General features: G+C 41.8%; 1 protein-coding gene across 4 annotated transcripts in view; it reads right to left on the bottom strand.

Annotated features, from left to right (window-relative positions):
* Positions 1–17,062, bottom strand: part of PRKCA (protein kinase C alpha) — a 495,684-nt gene that overhangs the window by 430,819 nt on the left and 47,803 nt on the right. Inside the window, exon 1 of one of the 4 annotated variants that reach the window (XM_012453860.3) lies at positions 12,083–12,164. The exons of the other annotated variants lie outside the window; for them this stretch is intronic. The gene's annotated coding sequence lies outside the window, so the exon portion shown is untranslated. Of the gene's footprint in view, positions 1–12,082; positions 12,165–17,062 lie in introns of those variants that run through there. 4 annotated transcript variants of the gene reach the window in all.

Here is a 17,062-nt window from a genome sequence, read left to right as displayed (position 1 = left end):
TGAGCCTGGGAGTTCCAGGCTGCAGCGACCTGTGATCACACCAATGCATGAATCTTGGGTGACAGAGTGAGACACTGTCTCAAAAAAGCAAAACAAAACAAAAATAGTACCAAATCTACAGAGCCACTGTGAGGATTAAAGAATCACAAACAGTGCTGACCTCACATATTGCACCTGGCAATGCTAACTGTTAACCACTGTTCACCATCCCTGTCATTAAAGCTTATCAAAATAGCCAGCCGTGGTGGTGTGTACCTATATTCCCAGCTACCCAGAAGGCTGAGGCAGGAGAATCACTTGAACCTGGGAGGCAGAGGTTGTAGTGAGCCAAGATCGTGCCACTGTACTCCAGCCTGGATAACAGAGCAAGACTCCTCTCAAAAAAAAAAAAAAAAAAAAAACGCTTATCAAGATAGTTTTATTCATTGCTTCATTCAATAAACTAATTATGTCACTGGCACTGTGGAGGCTGAGGGGATGTGAAAGGACCATATTTACTGTCAGGAAGGCTTCCATCAAGTACAGGGAACAGGTAGGGCGACCATATGTTGGAGTAGGGGAGGAATGACACCTGGAGGTGGTAGTGGCTCAGCAGAGACAGAGGAACGCCTGGGACAGGAATGCAGCCAACTCAGAGGAGGGTGGAGAAGCCCAGCACTCAGTGGGCCATCACTCCACCCATCCCTCTGTTCTCCCAGAAAAGAGTGGACAGAGCCAGATCCAGTAGTGAAAACAGGCAGGTGGATTGCTTATTGCTCAGCAAAGCCACAAATTTTACTGGACTATTTGGGATAGAGATGGAAAATAATTGGAGATGAAATGAGTACCTCAAGGTTTCCAAGCGCAGTGGCTCACGCCTATAATCCCAGCACTTTGGGTGGCTGAGGTGGGCAGATCACGAGGCCAGGAGTTCCAGACCATCCTGGCCAACATGGTGAAACTTGTTTCTACTAAAAATACAAAAATTAGCCAGGTATGGTGGCACGCGCCTATAATCTCAGCTACTTGGGAGACTGAGGCAGGAGAATCGCTTGAACCTGGGAGGCGGAGGTTGCAGTGAGCCAAGATTATGCCACTGCAGTCAAGCCTGGCGACAGAGCAAGACTCCGTCTAAAAAAAAAAAAATTCAAGCTTATTAATCCTTCATCCCAGCACCAATTGCTTTAATCTGATCAACATCGAGCTGAAGTGAGCCTGAGGGAATTAATTTTAATAAGAGAACAGGAAGAGGAGAAATCACCAGTATAGTCTCTGATACCCTCTCACAGGCCCCTCCTCCCCCAGGTGCCTCTCTTGCTATTTTATGAGGGAATTCTGGAACCAGAGAGCAATCTTCATGTGATCCTCCATGGGAGTACTGGGTTATCTTGAACCTCATTAGGTTGGGGTAGTCACCAAAGCTCGTAAAAGAGGCAAAACCTTGGAGGCTCTGCAATAGCATCATCTGTGATGAAACTCCAGCACTTTACAGGTTTAACCTGGGCCTTCCCTGAGGCAGAGTTTCTGATCAACACAAGCTGAATTACAAGGTGTATTATCTGAATTATGGCTAACGCACAGCTCTGGCCTAATGCCTATGAGCCACCCTTTTACAACCACTTGGGACAAAGATGCCAGAAAAGGACCGATGGAATATTCTAGAATGAGATGTTTGCGACGAGAGCTTAGGGAATCATGGAGTCAACCCCTCTCACAATCTACTGATTAGGAAACTAAAACCTAGACAGGTTGGGATGTCTCCTGGGTCAGATGACTTGGGCCAGGCCTCAGCAAGACTCAGACCTCTACGTAACCCCTTTACTCTAAAACCAGCTAAGCCAAGAGGCTCAACAGGAATTGCAGTACAAATGTAGAAAACCTAATTTTTGAAATTGTGTCCAGGTTTATCTCCCCATAGGAAGCACCTTGTCTGTCTTTATATTATGAATGAGAAACATGAAATACACAGGCTAAGGGGCCAGGTGTGGTGGCTTATGCCTGTAATCGCAGCACTTTGGGATGCTGGGGTGGGCAGATCACTTGGGCTCAGGAGTTCAAGACCAGCCTGGACAACATAGCGAAATCCCATCTCTACCAAAAAAATAATAATAATAATTAGCTGTACTCCCAGCTATTCAGGAGGCTGAGGTGGGAGGATTGCTTGAGCTTGGGAGGTAAAGGTTGCTGTGAGCCGAGATTGCAACACTGCACTCCAGCCTGGGTGAGAGACCTTGTTTCAAAAAAATAAAAAATAATAATAAATATATATATACACACACACATATACACACACACATATATAAACACATACACACATATATATGGGCTAAGAGATTTGCTTCAGACCAAAGGTCACTGAAATTGTCAACAATTGACCCTAGACCCTAAAATGCCCAATTACCTACAGTAATTTAACTTAAAATGCACAGAATTCTGCACAAGGTAAGAATCGCCAAAATTACACAACCTTCATTCTCTTAAACAGACGTTCTGGCAGAAATGCCCCTGAATGGCCAGTTGGGATGCCATGGTTGGAACTGTGAGTTCACAGTACTGACCAATCCGGACAATTTCCCAGGTACCTCTCAGAATAGTACGGTGACACCATGTTACTCATTCATGTTACTCGCTACGGAGGCACAGGTTATTGCACCTGTAGGTTATTTTATAAACACAGGGAATTCATTGCAACTGATACCTCTTAAGTGCTTATTTAGGATTAGCACGCAGCAGTTTACTGAGCAGCTATTTTGCAGAGGGCCTTTCACCTGTTTCACTCTAAGTTTGTGAGTGGTCTCATAAATTGGTATCCATTTAGCAAATGAGGTGACATCAAGTTGAACACTGGCAACTTGCCCAATTTCATAAAGCCAGCAAAAGCACAGCTCAGATTCAGACCTGGTCTTACGAGGCTGGAACTAGTAGTTTTGACTACAGCAGGACAACTTGTATTTAACCTAAGGAGACATTTAACCAGGAGAGAAAAATAGACCTGATGAAACCATTTTACCCCATTCACTATCAAGACCATCTTTTAGGATGCTGCAGTGTTACAGGCTCCGAAGGGCTCAGGAGATCATTTAGAAAGGTACAGAAATAGCAAAGTTCCAAATTTCTAAGACTCTACATTTTTAATTCCTTTATAACTACTATTTTAGGCAGAGCAGTGGCTTTTCCTGGATACCTGTGTCACCTCTGTATTTCTATTTAACAGTCTCTGGCTTCCAAACCATCATTTTTCACCTGTCCTCCCAGCTTTCACTAAGTCTTTTATTCGCAGGTGTGACCAGGGGCTTTTTCTTAGCTCAGGTTCCAAGAGGAGGAATTCTTGGCCAAAGGCCCGGACACTTGTGCTGAAGGTCTGAACAGCCGGTTTCTTTGTGAGTCCTGACATCAACTTCCACAAAGCACACTTTTTGTTTCCATTGAAGAAATCAGATTTTGTGAACTCACCATGGTCCTGTTAAAAACTGATCAAACTCCTAAATTGTTTGCAAATTGAGGCCAGTTATAAAGGCCTTGCTTCTGGCACCCTGAAAGCAATGTTTTCAAAAGATTTTACTTTCGTCTTGACAACATAATTATCTGAAAACAGAAAGGAGAGGGGAAGAGGGCAACCTGAAAAGATCACTTTGATGTGAAAATTATTGTGACATGGAGGCCAACGTGGAGTAAACACCACCCCCTACACCCACCGTGCCTCTCAATGCATGTCATAATTTAGATGATTTAATTTAGAACGCTGCTCACTATGAAGTGCTTTTTTTAAAGGCTGATTCTGGAATTTTTGAGTGTGTTTTGTTTCTAACTTTAATCATATCGAGTCAATGATAATTTCTTCAATCCACAAGAGATACACATAAGATTTACTGGAGTAAAATGTCCCATCCTTTCTTTTCAAGGAATTCAGCCAACAGAGCAAGCCAGCTCCTCATAGCTCAGCTGCTGTAGCTCAGTCTACCCACTACGCAGCTGATCTGGGAGTTACTTCTCATTCTCCTTTCCTTTCTCTTCTAGTTCTGCTACCTCACCCCTTCCAACTCATTACTATTATTTAACTTTGACAAACTTCCTACAACCAATTCATCTGCTCAATGCAGCTAATAGGTCAATTAAGATCTCTTCCTGGATTGTTGCATCTCTGTAGAAAACTGCCCAATCACCTTCTAACCTGTTGAAGGCACCAGGCCCTGAAAATAAGACCACAAAGGCAATTTATTTTTAATAAGTTAGGTGCATGTCCCCATGAAAGAGCCTCGCTGGAAAACAGCACAATTAAGAAAAGCCTCAGAAAACAGTGTACTGAAGTTTCGCTTTAAAGTACACCTTATACCTATGCACGATCTATTTTTGTACTTATTAAAGACCTTGAAAGGTTTCTGGATTTTTTTTTTTCCTTTAAGTACTATAAGTTGCATCATGAATAAAATACATAAGATGCCTGTGTTGACATCTAAGAGGTTATCTATGTGATTGTTATGCTTAAGGCTATATACACTTTAAATATCAGAAAGAGCTTTTTATAGCTGGTCACATTATGACAGCCTGTGGGGATGGTTTCAGTGGCAGAATTACAGTTACCACAAGCTTAAGAATAAAGCAAACTTCAAAAGTACAAAGCATATTGGTCATGAGATGAACACTTAATACAAATGTCTCCATTCACTTTTCTCAAGACTACTCAGGAAAGACAACAGTTGCCTATTTCAAATGTCTTCTGCATAGAAACAAAATGAGTGCTGCATTGCTGTCAATGCTCAATTCATAACAACAAAGAAAAACCATGGCTCAGATAACGTTAATTGGTGCATAATAAATCATTTATGTTAGGCTTTGGCATGCGTTTTATACTTCTGCTTAAATAAGAAAGTATATGATAATCGGGGAGTATTAAACATTCATAAGTCTGTTTTCTCAGTGGATATACACTCAGATCAATTTTCCGTCAAGGAGAATCATCTTCATTTTAAGAAATATTTATTGAGCATTTAGGATTACATAGAACTTATTCCAGGTACCGAAGAGTATACAAAGAGTTAATCTATTTGGAGGAAGTCAATATAGCAGCCTACAAGTAACTACTGGATAAGGGCAGAGTAAAATCATCAGTAAAGAGAAGCCATTTAGTGGTTAAGAGCACAAAGCCTGAGTCAAACAGATCCCAGACAGGCAGTTTCCCCTGAAATGGGATTAAATGAGATCATGCACCTAAAGGGCTTAGTCCAGGGCTTGGATCATACTCACACCCTCTCCTCCTTTTCCTCCTCCTCCTGCTTAGGCTGTAGGAAGCCAGCAAGACTGATACACTTTCCTCCCACTTTTCTCTCCTCCCTCCTGTAGGACACCTTTAATGCCAAGACTCATCATTCCAACTGTCTTGCTCAATAGATACCAGAAATCCAACAGAATGCTGAACCGGGGACTTTCCAGAAAATCTGCCCTAATTCAAGTTAATCCTCCCCGCAAAAGCCGCAAGAAAACTCCACTTCTAAAGGAGAGAGTCTATTCTAGGAACATCAAGATGCAAAAATATATACTGCTTTTACAATGTGAAGTCCCCCTTTCCTTTTCTCCTAACGTTTGGGCTGCAATGTGTCTTTTCAAAGATTTGTACAGACAGACCTTTGGGGACTTTTTAAACACATACAATGGAAACTACTGATTTTTGAAAACCTGGTACAATTAGATTTTGCATTCTTCGGTTCTGAAACAGTATGTAAGTGGGAAAATATTCTAAAGCATTCACTGAGCCACTCATGTAGAAGAAAAATCACATCAAAATTGGTCTAAAATTAGATGGGGTTATGCAGGAAACCATGATGGGATAGAAAAGTAGAAATGAGAGAGAAAACAGAAAAATCACTGGCTGAGTGAATACATTGATGTGTGTCTGAGAAGCCCCATCAGCAGCCATGGAGACCTGGAAACCCTCAAACCAGGGGAAAACCATACTTCATCTTAAGTCACAGTCAGCCGCCAGGCGTCCATCACACCCTCCCTGCTCCCAAATGCCCCCTACTTCAACCACGTGGACTTTTGCTACTTTTTCTGGTAGAGCTGGCATCTTCTAGTCTCCATGTCTCTGTTCTTATCCTTCCCTCTCCTGCAAGGCCTTCTCCATACAGGGCTACTTGTTTAAGGTACATCCATTCTCTCAGATCAAATTCAAAATGTTACTTAATCAAATTCAAATGTCCTTGAATCCTATTTTTTGGCATGAAACCACTTTGGTTTTATGCCTCTGGAGACATTTATTTTGTATAGTTTTTTTTATTGTCAGTGATTCCCTTGGTAATCCTATGAATGAATAAATGAATTGATTGATTGATTGACTGATTGAGATGGGATCTGACTGTTGGTCAGGCTGGAGTGCAGTGTCTATTCACAGGTGGGATCCTACTACTGATCAGCATAGGAGTCTTGATCGGCTCCAGTTCTGACCCGGGAAGGTTCACACCTCTCTCAGGCAACCTGGTGGTCCCCCACTCCTGGGAGGTGACCACGTTGATACCAAACGTAATTCAGACACCCAACTGGCACAGTGTACTACAGCTCAGAGCTCCTGAGCTCAAGTGATCCTCCTGCCTCAGCCTCCTGAGTAGCTGGGACTACAGGTGCACACCACTGCCTTTGGCTATAATCTCCTTTAAAAAGCCCATTCCTAGTTTGTCCATTTCTATATCCACCCCTGTGGCTAGCACAGTGCAGAGCACATGGAAGATGGCCCTTAATTGTCTGCGAAATTAAATTGGTTTTATTGGAACAGTGCTCTTAATGAATTTACTTGTAACAAATACTATGAATTCACTAAATAATAGATAATTTGCCTCATTAAGAAATCATGACTTATTACTTATGGAAAGTAAGGAGCTGCCTTTGCATTCAGATAGCTCGTTTGTTTTACTGAGTATGAAGGACAGCAATCCCCCACGGCCCATGCCAATGCTTCATTTTTCTGGTCTCACACTAAGTCAGTAACTGTTTCCTCCAAGATTCCTTCCATGCAACTGTAATGTGAGAAGACTACCCTGTGTAAATAAACTTACAGTAAAATAACAAAAGGTTTGACTGAATAAAACAGCAAAACACACAACGATAGTCATGCAATGTTTACTACACACTTGGGCTAGCTGGTGCTCAATTTTGCAATGTCTTTTTATCAAAATGTACATACCTGTGAAAGCAAAAAAGGATGGATTTTAGCGTGAGTTAAAGGACGTACAATTGCTTGGGATGGTTGGGCACTTTAAAACTTTCGCCAACAGGTAAAATTTCTAAGATCTCTAGGATGCTATTATGACACATTTGAGGTGCCTAAAAGCCTGCAAGGCAGCCAGGCGCAGTGGCTCACATCTGGAATCTCAACACTTTGGGAGGCTGAGGTGGGCAGATCACCTGAGGCTGGGAGTTTGAGACCAGTCTGACCAACATGGCAAAATCCCATCTCTACTAAAATACAGAATTTAGCCTGATGTGGTGGCACATGCCGGTAATCCCAACTACTAGGGTGGCTGAGGCATAAGAATTGCTTGAACCTGGGAGGCAGAGGTTGTAGTGAGCCAAGATTGCACCACTGCACTCCGGCCTGGGCAACAAATTGAGACTGTCTCAAAAAATTCTTAAAAATTAAAAAAAACACACACCTGCAAGGCACCTCACTAGTTGAGGGAAGAGAGAACAAATATATCTACCCATCAGGGAAGAGTCAACAGACTTCAACTGTTAACTCCTGCGTACCGGGCTCATGAGACACAAAGGTCAGACTTGGTCTCTGCCTTAAGGAGCTCAGGATCCAGTGAAGGCATCCAACAACCACAGGCAGTTATAACACAGATCTATAACAGAAATACCAGAAATCGTGGGACAACTGAGCAGGGGACAGATGATGACACCCAGCCTGAAGAGCCAAGAAGCATCAGGAAGGCTGAACGAGTGGGACAGTCTGCTCAAAGGAAGCAGCATTAAAAGGTAAAGAGGTGAGAAAGAGCTGAATCCAGCCAGGGGTGGGAAGTCATGCCTGTAATCCCCGCACTTTGGGAGTCCAAGCAGAAGGATCACCTGAGGTCAGGAGTTCGAGACCAGCCTGGCCAACATAATGAAACCCTATCTCTACTAAAAATACAAAAAAATTACCCTGGTGTGGTGGCACACACCTGTAATTCCAGCTACTTAGGAGGCTGAAGCAGGAGAATTGCTTGAACCTGGGAGGCAGAGGGTGCAATGAGACAAGATCACACAACTGCACTCCAGCCTGGGCAACAAGAACAAACTCCATCTCAAAAAAAAAAAAAAAAAAGAGCTCGACCTCTTCTAGAATATGCAAGTGGAGCTCAACCCCTTCTAGAATATGCAAGTGGCTTAATAGAGCAGGAGGTGAAAATTGTCAGGAGATGATGCCATGGCCTCTATAGCCAGGCTGTGAGGAAACAGACACCCTCTCGCATTGTTCTCTGTAAACCATACTCCACGGGGCTTTGTGGAAACTGAGCCAAGGCCCACTTAGAACAGTGCCTGACGAAGAAAACATGTTCAGGAAATACCACAAACAATTTTATATTACTACATTAGGACAAATACATCTGATTTACTTGATTTCCTAATGAAAAGCTAAAGTAAATCTATAAACATTTAACAAACAGTGACCACCTTCCATAAAATATAACTATTAGAAAACCAGAACAAGAAAGACTGGGTAGTGTCTATGTTGTTGGAGGAAAATAAAATCCGAGGTATGGACCGGGTGTGATGGCTCATGCTTGTAATCCTAGCACTTTGGGAGGCCGAGGCGGGTAGATCACTGAGGTCAGGAGTTTAAGACCAGCCTGGCTATTATGGTGAAACCCCATCTCTGCTAAAATACATTACAGGCATGGTGGTGGATGCCTGTAATCATAGCTACTTGGGAGGCTGAGGCAGGAGAATCGCTTGAACCCAGGAAGCAGAGGTTGCAGTAAGCCAAGGTCACACCACTGCACTCCAGCCTGGGCACAGTTAGACTCTGTCTCAAAATACATAAACAAATAAAATAATAAATAAATAAGAATCCAATGTGTACATCTCTTGAAAGACTTACAAAGGAGAGAGATCAGCTGTTCTGGTACCTGCAGTGTCAAGATCCAAAAAGGATGATTCACAACGAATGACTTGCTGATATTTGGTTTCGTTGTTATCGGTTACCCACATACCCAAGGACAAGTTCATTCAGAGACAGTTTTCCTTGGAAACATCCTTCCTATCTACTGCCCTGAAACCAGCTCAGGAGCATTCAAGGCTGCATCACCTTGTAAATAACCTTCAATGAAAACAATATCATCACAGATCACTGAGAGCTTGTTGAAGCCTAACTTTGTCTCTTTCCCATGCTCTTTTTTTTTTTTTTTTTGAGATGGAGTCTCACTATTGCTCAGGCTGGAGTGCAATGGCGCAATCTCAGCTTACTGCAACCTCCACCTCCCAGGTTCAAGTGATTCTCCTGCCTCAACCTCCTGAGTAGCTGGGATTACAGACGCACATGGCCACAACTGGCTAATTTTTGTATTTTTAGTAGAGACGGGGTTTCACTGTGTTGGCCAGGCTGGTCTCAAGCTCCTGACCTCGTGATCCGCCAGCCTCGCCTTTCCAAAGTGCTGGGATTACAGGTGTGAGCCACCGCGCCTCGCCCCCACCTTTCTATTTTTAATCACCTACCCCAAACAAAAAGAAGAGCAATACATAAAACCAGATAAAGATGATACTCTTAAGTTCCTTCAGCCAAAAGAAATGAAAACACGACTCCAAACTCATTCCCTAAACCTCCTTCACTTCAAGACTTTCTCTAAGCGCCACTTTGGAACTGATCACTCACCACTCAACTGCTTCTGAACCCTTGGTTCAATGTAGCACTGGAAGAGCCAAGAACCTGCATTATCCAGGTCAGATGACAAGAGTGGGTTTTAAGACTTTCCATAAAGACCTATGCAGAAGAGATACTGAAAATAGGAACCACTTATCCCTTAAATCTGACTCCTGCCTGAGGCTCCCGAAGCACCTTAAATCAAAGAGCTTGTCCTTCCTCATTAGTATCCCTGCTCCCAGCTGCCACAAGCAACCTTTACGGGCCCTTCTTCTACCCTAGGGTTTCTTCCAATCCATGGCCTCCCCCACCACAACTTCCAGGTGAGGACTTTCCCAGACCAGGCCATGCCTGCTAAACACTCAGAGAATACTGTGGTGATGCCTATGAGAAAACAGTGGGTATTTTTCTTTTCTAAGACGGAGTCTCGCAGTGTCACCTGGGCTGGAGCGCAGTGCAATCTCAGCTCATTGCAACCTCTACTTCTCAGGTTCACACAATTCTCCTGCCTCAGCCTCCAGAGCAGCTGGGATTATAGGCACACACCACCACATCGGCTATTTGTTTGTATTTTTAGTTGAGACAGGGTTTCACTATGTTGGCCAGACTGGTCTCAAACTCCTGACCTTGTGATCCACCCACCTTGGCCTCTCAAAGTGCTGGAATTACAGGCGCAAGCCACTGTGCCCAGCCAATAGTGGGTATTCTTGTGGTGCAGCTAAGACACATGAAGGACTAATGCTCTCCAGGCCTTCCCCCTGTCACCCCCAAGTACTAAAAGGGGGTTCCAATCAGGTAAGTGTGGTCTGGCTTGGATCAATACCCACTCTCACCCCCTCAGCCAGTGTGAAAGGGTCCCAAGTTTTCACCAAACTTTTCAGCTGTGGAAGCTCTTCCCTCCAACTTCAAAAAAGAAGTGAAATACAGTTAGGGTCTTGGTAATCAAGTTCAGCGACGTTTAAATGGAAAAGTTATTGTGAAAGAATGGTTTTTATGATACTTCCGACAGATATGAATATTCCCAATTCTTCATATAAATTATCTTCTCACAAATCTAATTGTCTTCAAAGATGTCCTGACCATCACTGCTAGAATTTTGGCCTCGAGAATATTAAATTTAAGGAGTGATGAAAACAGCTAAATAAAACACATTCAAACAACAGGCAGTTTAGTAGGAGTTAAATAGAGGCTACAAGAAATAATCACTTTTTCCAGTTCTCCAAAAGAATAATTGCAACAAGCTTGCTTAAGGTGCTTGGAGATTTTGTGCAAGTTTATGCCTACTATAAATATTTCTATAATCCTTTTCTGTTCCCAACATACTTGAGAGAAACCTAAAAACATCTCTGAAATATTTTTGGTGCTGGCATAAATTGTTATTAATATTTGGGACACAATTTACTGAGTTATTTGTCAATGTCCTTCAACTTACCCCTGGATAATCTCTGAAGATTATCCAGAAGGTAAGTTTAGTATTATTTCTACTAAATAAAACCACCAGGTTGTCTCTTTAGATGATGACAAGCTCAATACATTGTTAAAGCCCTCCAGAGTTTCAGACCCACATGGGCAGGGTGAGATTCTTCTATAAATGAGATGAGGCCTTAATCTAGTCAATGCTACATCTTCTGAGAGGCTTATGTCATTACATGATGTGACATATTCCCAAGGAGGCAGGGAAAACAGTTTTCGGTGTATCAAATCCAGTTCAGAATAAATTAAGAAACTGTAACAATTGTTTTTATGAAACCAGCAGCAGATTCCAAAACCATTTATAAGTTTATCATTTATGTTGAGTGTAGGTTTTCAAACAATTAAAGTGACACATGTCTAGGGGCTATTAGTGACAAAAGTTGGTGCCACTCAAGAATTTATTGAGAAGCTGTTTATCGAGGGCTATCTTGGACTTAATACCACCTAAATTCACACTTCATTTACTTGGCTCTTCCCAAATTTGCTCTGGGAATGACAAATTGATAGAAAAATAAAATTTTGCACAGCTTTATTTTCAAACAACTTTATTTTGGTTTTAACATGACCTCAGCTAAAATGAAAAAGCAATCAGCCCAGGCAATGTGAGAATGAGGACTACGTCAAAAGTCATTATTAAGGCAAATTTTAAGGTTATTTCATTATTCACCAGGATGAAACACTTCCTTCACAGAACTTTTTTTTAAAGGTACTCTCACCCTAATATCCTGTTAAATTTCTTTCCAACTCCTCAAAGTGACACAAGGTATGTAACTATAGAAATCAAGCAGAAGAACATGCCTGTTAATGTGGAGACACTTTTCCTTGTGGGAGTGGGGCCATCTGAACCGTAATCATTCAGTGAATCAGCAGTGAAGAGATCTTGAAATCATCTCAGCAGAGCAAATGTGCCAACATCACTCTGGGGGTAAGGAAATGAAATTTTAAAAGGACAAGAAAAAAGGTACTGGCGCATGTTTTGCAGGCTGACCACCGAATGAATGAAAAGCCCTGCAGTTCCACACGTTATTAAATTTGCAGCTACACTGTATAGAGCAAGGCAGTGATGTTTCTTCTTCTCAGTATTATGTTAGCCTTAGGCTTGAATCTTTAAGGAAGCAAATGGGTAGAGTGTAATAGATTACCATCTATTAATTCACACGTGTATTCACTACCGTGTGCAAAGTACCTTCTGGGTACTACAAGGACAAAACATGAACAAATCTGATATCTGGCTTCAAAGAATTTACACATCATGCAGCCATTCAAAGCATCAATTAAATCATCAGTTAAGTTTATCTAGTACCCAAGAATGACGATGATTATTCAATTACAATGGAAGTATTCCTCTGCCCTCCTGGGAATAACTGTTTAAATTCAGTGCTCAAAGAAGGTAAGAATCTTGTCCAGAGAAAACCTTAGTGCATCAAATCCCAACCCAACACTAATAAACTTTTTGAGCTTAAAAAAAAAAAATTGTGCTGTGTGTGCATGTGTATCAATTAAAATAGACTAATATGACACAAACAAGTACTTCTAAGAATTTCCTTTTCAAATTCTCAAGAGATCTAATTGTAAAATTATAAAATATTAATTTTAGAGCAAAAGACAATTCTATTATACTCATCATATAATTCTAATTAATATAATTACATTCCATAATTTGTAACTCTTTTCTCTGCTTCCAACTTCACCAGAAAGAACTGGCTTACCAAGCCACTAATCTCCAATCATTCTGTTGTCCATCTGCACTTCCAAGGTACCATTTAGAATCTCAATCAGGTTTCTCTTCCAAACTAGTATAATATAGTCTGTATTCCCCATGACACAGCATCCAATGGGTCTTGTAATAACATAACTTAAATAACATTGCTTACTTTACTAGTTATTCATGATAATCATCATCTACCATACACACACCATGAACCATATGTAGATTACCTCTCACTTAAGAAGCACAAACTCCTATAAGAAAGATAGTGTTATTTCTAATTTATAAATGAGAAAACTCCGCCAGGAAAAGTTATTTGTCCAAAAGCCACAGCTAATAACTAGTAGGGTCAGTATTCAACCCTGTTCTAATTCCAAAGCCCCTATAGGTATACCACCTTCCCTAACAGAATTAGGAGTAGATATTTTCTATAATGATCATCATAATGCATTCTAGGTCTAAATATAAAATTGCATTATTGTAATACATTGGGATTTGTTTGTTTATGCCTCTGCTGCCTCTACTGTCAGGAGAGACCCAATTATTCTTAACAACTCAAAGCTGGCTTTGCATCTACAGCCCATAGCATTAAACAGTGTAATAGTGGCCAGGCGTGGTGATGCAGGCCTGTAACCCCAGCACTTTGGGAGGCCAAGGCAGGTGGATCACAAGGTCAAGAGATTGAGACCATCCTGGCCAACGCAGTGAAATCCAATCTCTACTAAAAATACAAAAATTAGCTGAGCATAATGGCATACACCTGTAGTCCCAGCTTGGGAGGCTGAGGAAGGAAAATCGCTTGAACCCAGGAGGCAGAGGTTGCAGTGAGCCGAGATCGTGCCACCGCACTCCAGCCTGAGCAATACAGCGAGACTCCATCTCTAAAGAAAAAAAAGTGTAATAGTAATAAATGCAGAAAGCCAGATGCAAAAGCCAAGAGTGACTCAGACCACAGCTGCCTCTGGTGCCCTCGCCTCCCACCCAGCTTCAGCACCCTCCCTCTCTCTCTCCTTCCACCAGTTCCTGTACCCCTGACTCAAACTGGCACTCAGGAACCATGAAGCACACTTGAGAGAACTGTTGGCCTGGGACCCTCATTTCCCAGCAACCTTGCCTCATCACACTATCTTCGCAAAAGACAAGATTTCTGGACCCCAGAGAATTCATTGTGGCCGGGCATGGTGACTCATGCTTATAATCCCAGCACTTCGGGAGGCTAAGGCAAGTGGATCAATTGAGCCCAAGAGTTCAAAATAAGCCTGGGGAACATGACAAAACTCCGTCTCTACCAAAAGTAAAAAAAAAAAAAAAAAAAAAAAAATCAGTAAATAGCTGGGCATGGTGGGGCGCCTGTAGTCCCAAGTACTCAGGAAGCTAAGGTGGGAGAATCACCTGAGTCCAGGAGGTCAAGGCTACAGTGAGCTGAAACTGCACCACTCCACTAGCACTCAAGGCTGGGCAACTGGAGTAAGACCCTGTTTATTTTTTAAAAAATCATCTTAAGGGTTATGTTTATCACCACAGCAACCATTTCTGGCTGATTTTCAAGTCTTATTCACTTTTAGATATCCATCTATATGGTGTTTTGTTATGCAAATAATGTTGGTGCCTTTTTAAAAAGTAAAAGCTATAGAAAATCAGAAAAATGTTAAGAAAAATGTCTTTTATCATCTCATCCTTTACACCACTGCTCAGGTATTTTAAAAACGGGATTTTTAAAAAAAATCACTGCTGGACATGGTGGCTCACACCTGTTATCCCAGCACTTTGGGAGGCCAAGGCGGGAAGATCACCTGAGGTCAGGAGTTCAAGACCAGTCTGGCCAACATGGTGCAACCCCGTCTCTACTAAAAGTACAAAAATTAGCTGGGTGTGGTGGCACATGCCTGCAATCCCAGCTACTCAGGAGGCTGAGGCAGGAGAATTGCTTGAACCCGAGAGGTGGAGCTTGCAGTGAGCCGAGATCACACCACTGCACTCCAGCCTGGAGCAAAGCGACAAGAGCAAAATTCTGTCTCAAAAAAAAAAAAAATTACTAATCATATTGTGAATATAATTTACTATATTTCCTATAAGAGGGAAGGTATATTTTCAAGAGCATTTTTCCATATTTATCCTAAGCAATGATTTGAAGAGATACTTATATTCTATTACTTGAATATACAGTACCAATCATCACTGAATCATTTCCCCCAAAGCCAGACATACAGGATGTTTCCAATGTTTTCACTGTTATGAATGAACCAGCAATGGGTAGGTTTATTGTGCAAGAATTTTCCTCCATATTTAAGATTACTTCCTTAGGGCTGATTCTCAGAAGCAGATTTGCTGGGTCAGAGAATAAACTGACTCTCAAAAGTCAAAATAATGATGGCAGCATGATCATGGGAATGACAAAATTATTTCAGACATACAAAAAAACTCACAATGATGTAACGCACACATGCACCCACCACTAGACTGAAAATTTTTTTTTTCATTGTACTTTAGGTTCTGGGATACACGTGCAGATCATGCAGGATTGTTGCATAGGTACACACATGGCAATGTGGTTTGCTGCCTCCATCCCCACCCCACCCCCATCTCCTACATCTGGCATTTCTCCCCATGTTGTCACTCCCTGACCTCCCCACCCCCTTGCTGTCCCTCCCTTGGCCCCCTCAACAGACCCCAGTGTGTGATGCTCCCCTCCCTGTGTCCATGTGTTGTCATTGTCCAACACCCGCCTATGAGTTAGCACATGTGGTGTTTGATTTTCTGTTCTTGTGTCAGTTTGCTGAGAATGATGGTTTCTAGATTCATCCATGTCCCTACACAGGACAGAAACTCATCATTTTTTATGGCTGCATAGTATTCCATGGTGGATATGTGCCACATTTTCCTTGTCCATAGACTGAAATTTAATGGTGGAAATTCAAAACCCAGAAGCAAATGCAGAAATACCTCAGGAACTCCATCACCACTGCACAAGCAGGTGTAATTCCTAACTCTGAAAAGCCTAGACATGTACAGGTTAAATCTCCAGGCAAGAAGTGGAAGAAGCCTCACCACCTGCCTTCCATAAGTGCTGCCCTGAGTTTTCATCAGCACATACAGCAGGGTTTAAAAGGATCTGGGTTGGCTGCCAGCTTAAGATTGAATGAGAATGATCTCAGTTTTAATGAAGCCCTTTCTGCATATATAAACTGAAAAGAAAAAAAAAAGTGTTCAATGAGAAAATCTGACCTCTAGGAATTTGGAGATTATTGTGGTTAGCAAATGCCATGAAATGTGCTTATTTCAAAATTCAGTTTTTTTTAGAAAATACCACATACCAAAGATCATTTCCATGTTCACTGTTTCTGCCCCCTTGAGCAACTAGAGCTCATCATGGGATGGCAAAATGTAAGCATGTGTAGGAAAGCAAACATCTTGTTGCTAGCATGCTGAAAACAAGCAGAAAATAATCACCAATAACAGTAAAAATTATGTTCTCCCCTGACTACACTAGAAGATACAAAGAAATATCACAAAAAGGCAAAAGCATAAATGAAAATTAAATTTCTGTTTGCTCATCCTTTTGCAGAGGAAAAAAAAGTACTTTATGTGTAAGGCAATATCATCTTTTAATAGCTACAGGACACATTACTATTATCCTGCTGCTTCTCGGCTGGAGAAATAGGATTAATGGCCTAAGAGGGAAGAGCTTAAACTGATTAGTCAAGTGGGCAGTCCGAGGGCAAATATGCCAGGAAAGGGGGCAGTCCTGTTTTCTGTGAGCCAATGTCCTGCAGAAGAAAAAAACCCGGGTGAACCAAGGTTGGTCTAGAACCTTAGACAGCAACTTATGTGAGGAAGGTTTTAAATCTTCCATTTTCAAAATACACTCCAAATGGCAGAGACCAGACTTAGATTGACTCCCAACATAGCTAAGATCCTACAAAGCAGTCTCAGAATGGCCACCATTCATCCATTTACACCATCAACAGTACTGATAAAGCAACTACCATATTCAGCATTGTGTACGCAGAGGTGAAGACCCAGAGCAGAATATTTATATTTATACCAGACAGAATAATTAAATATTATTT

Source organism: Aotus nancymaae, unplaced genomic scaffold, assembly GCF_030222135.1.
Source record: "Aotus nancymaae isolate 86718 unplaced genomic scaffold, 86718_ANA_hifiasm-v0.15.2.pri h1tg000089l, whole genome shotgun sequence".
In the NCBI taxonomy this organism is placed as follows: domain Eukaryota; kingdom Metazoa; phylum Chordata; class Mammalia; order Primates; family Aotidae; genus Aotus; species Aotus nancymaae.
This window is presented reverse-complemented; position numbering and strand designations above follow the sequence as displayed.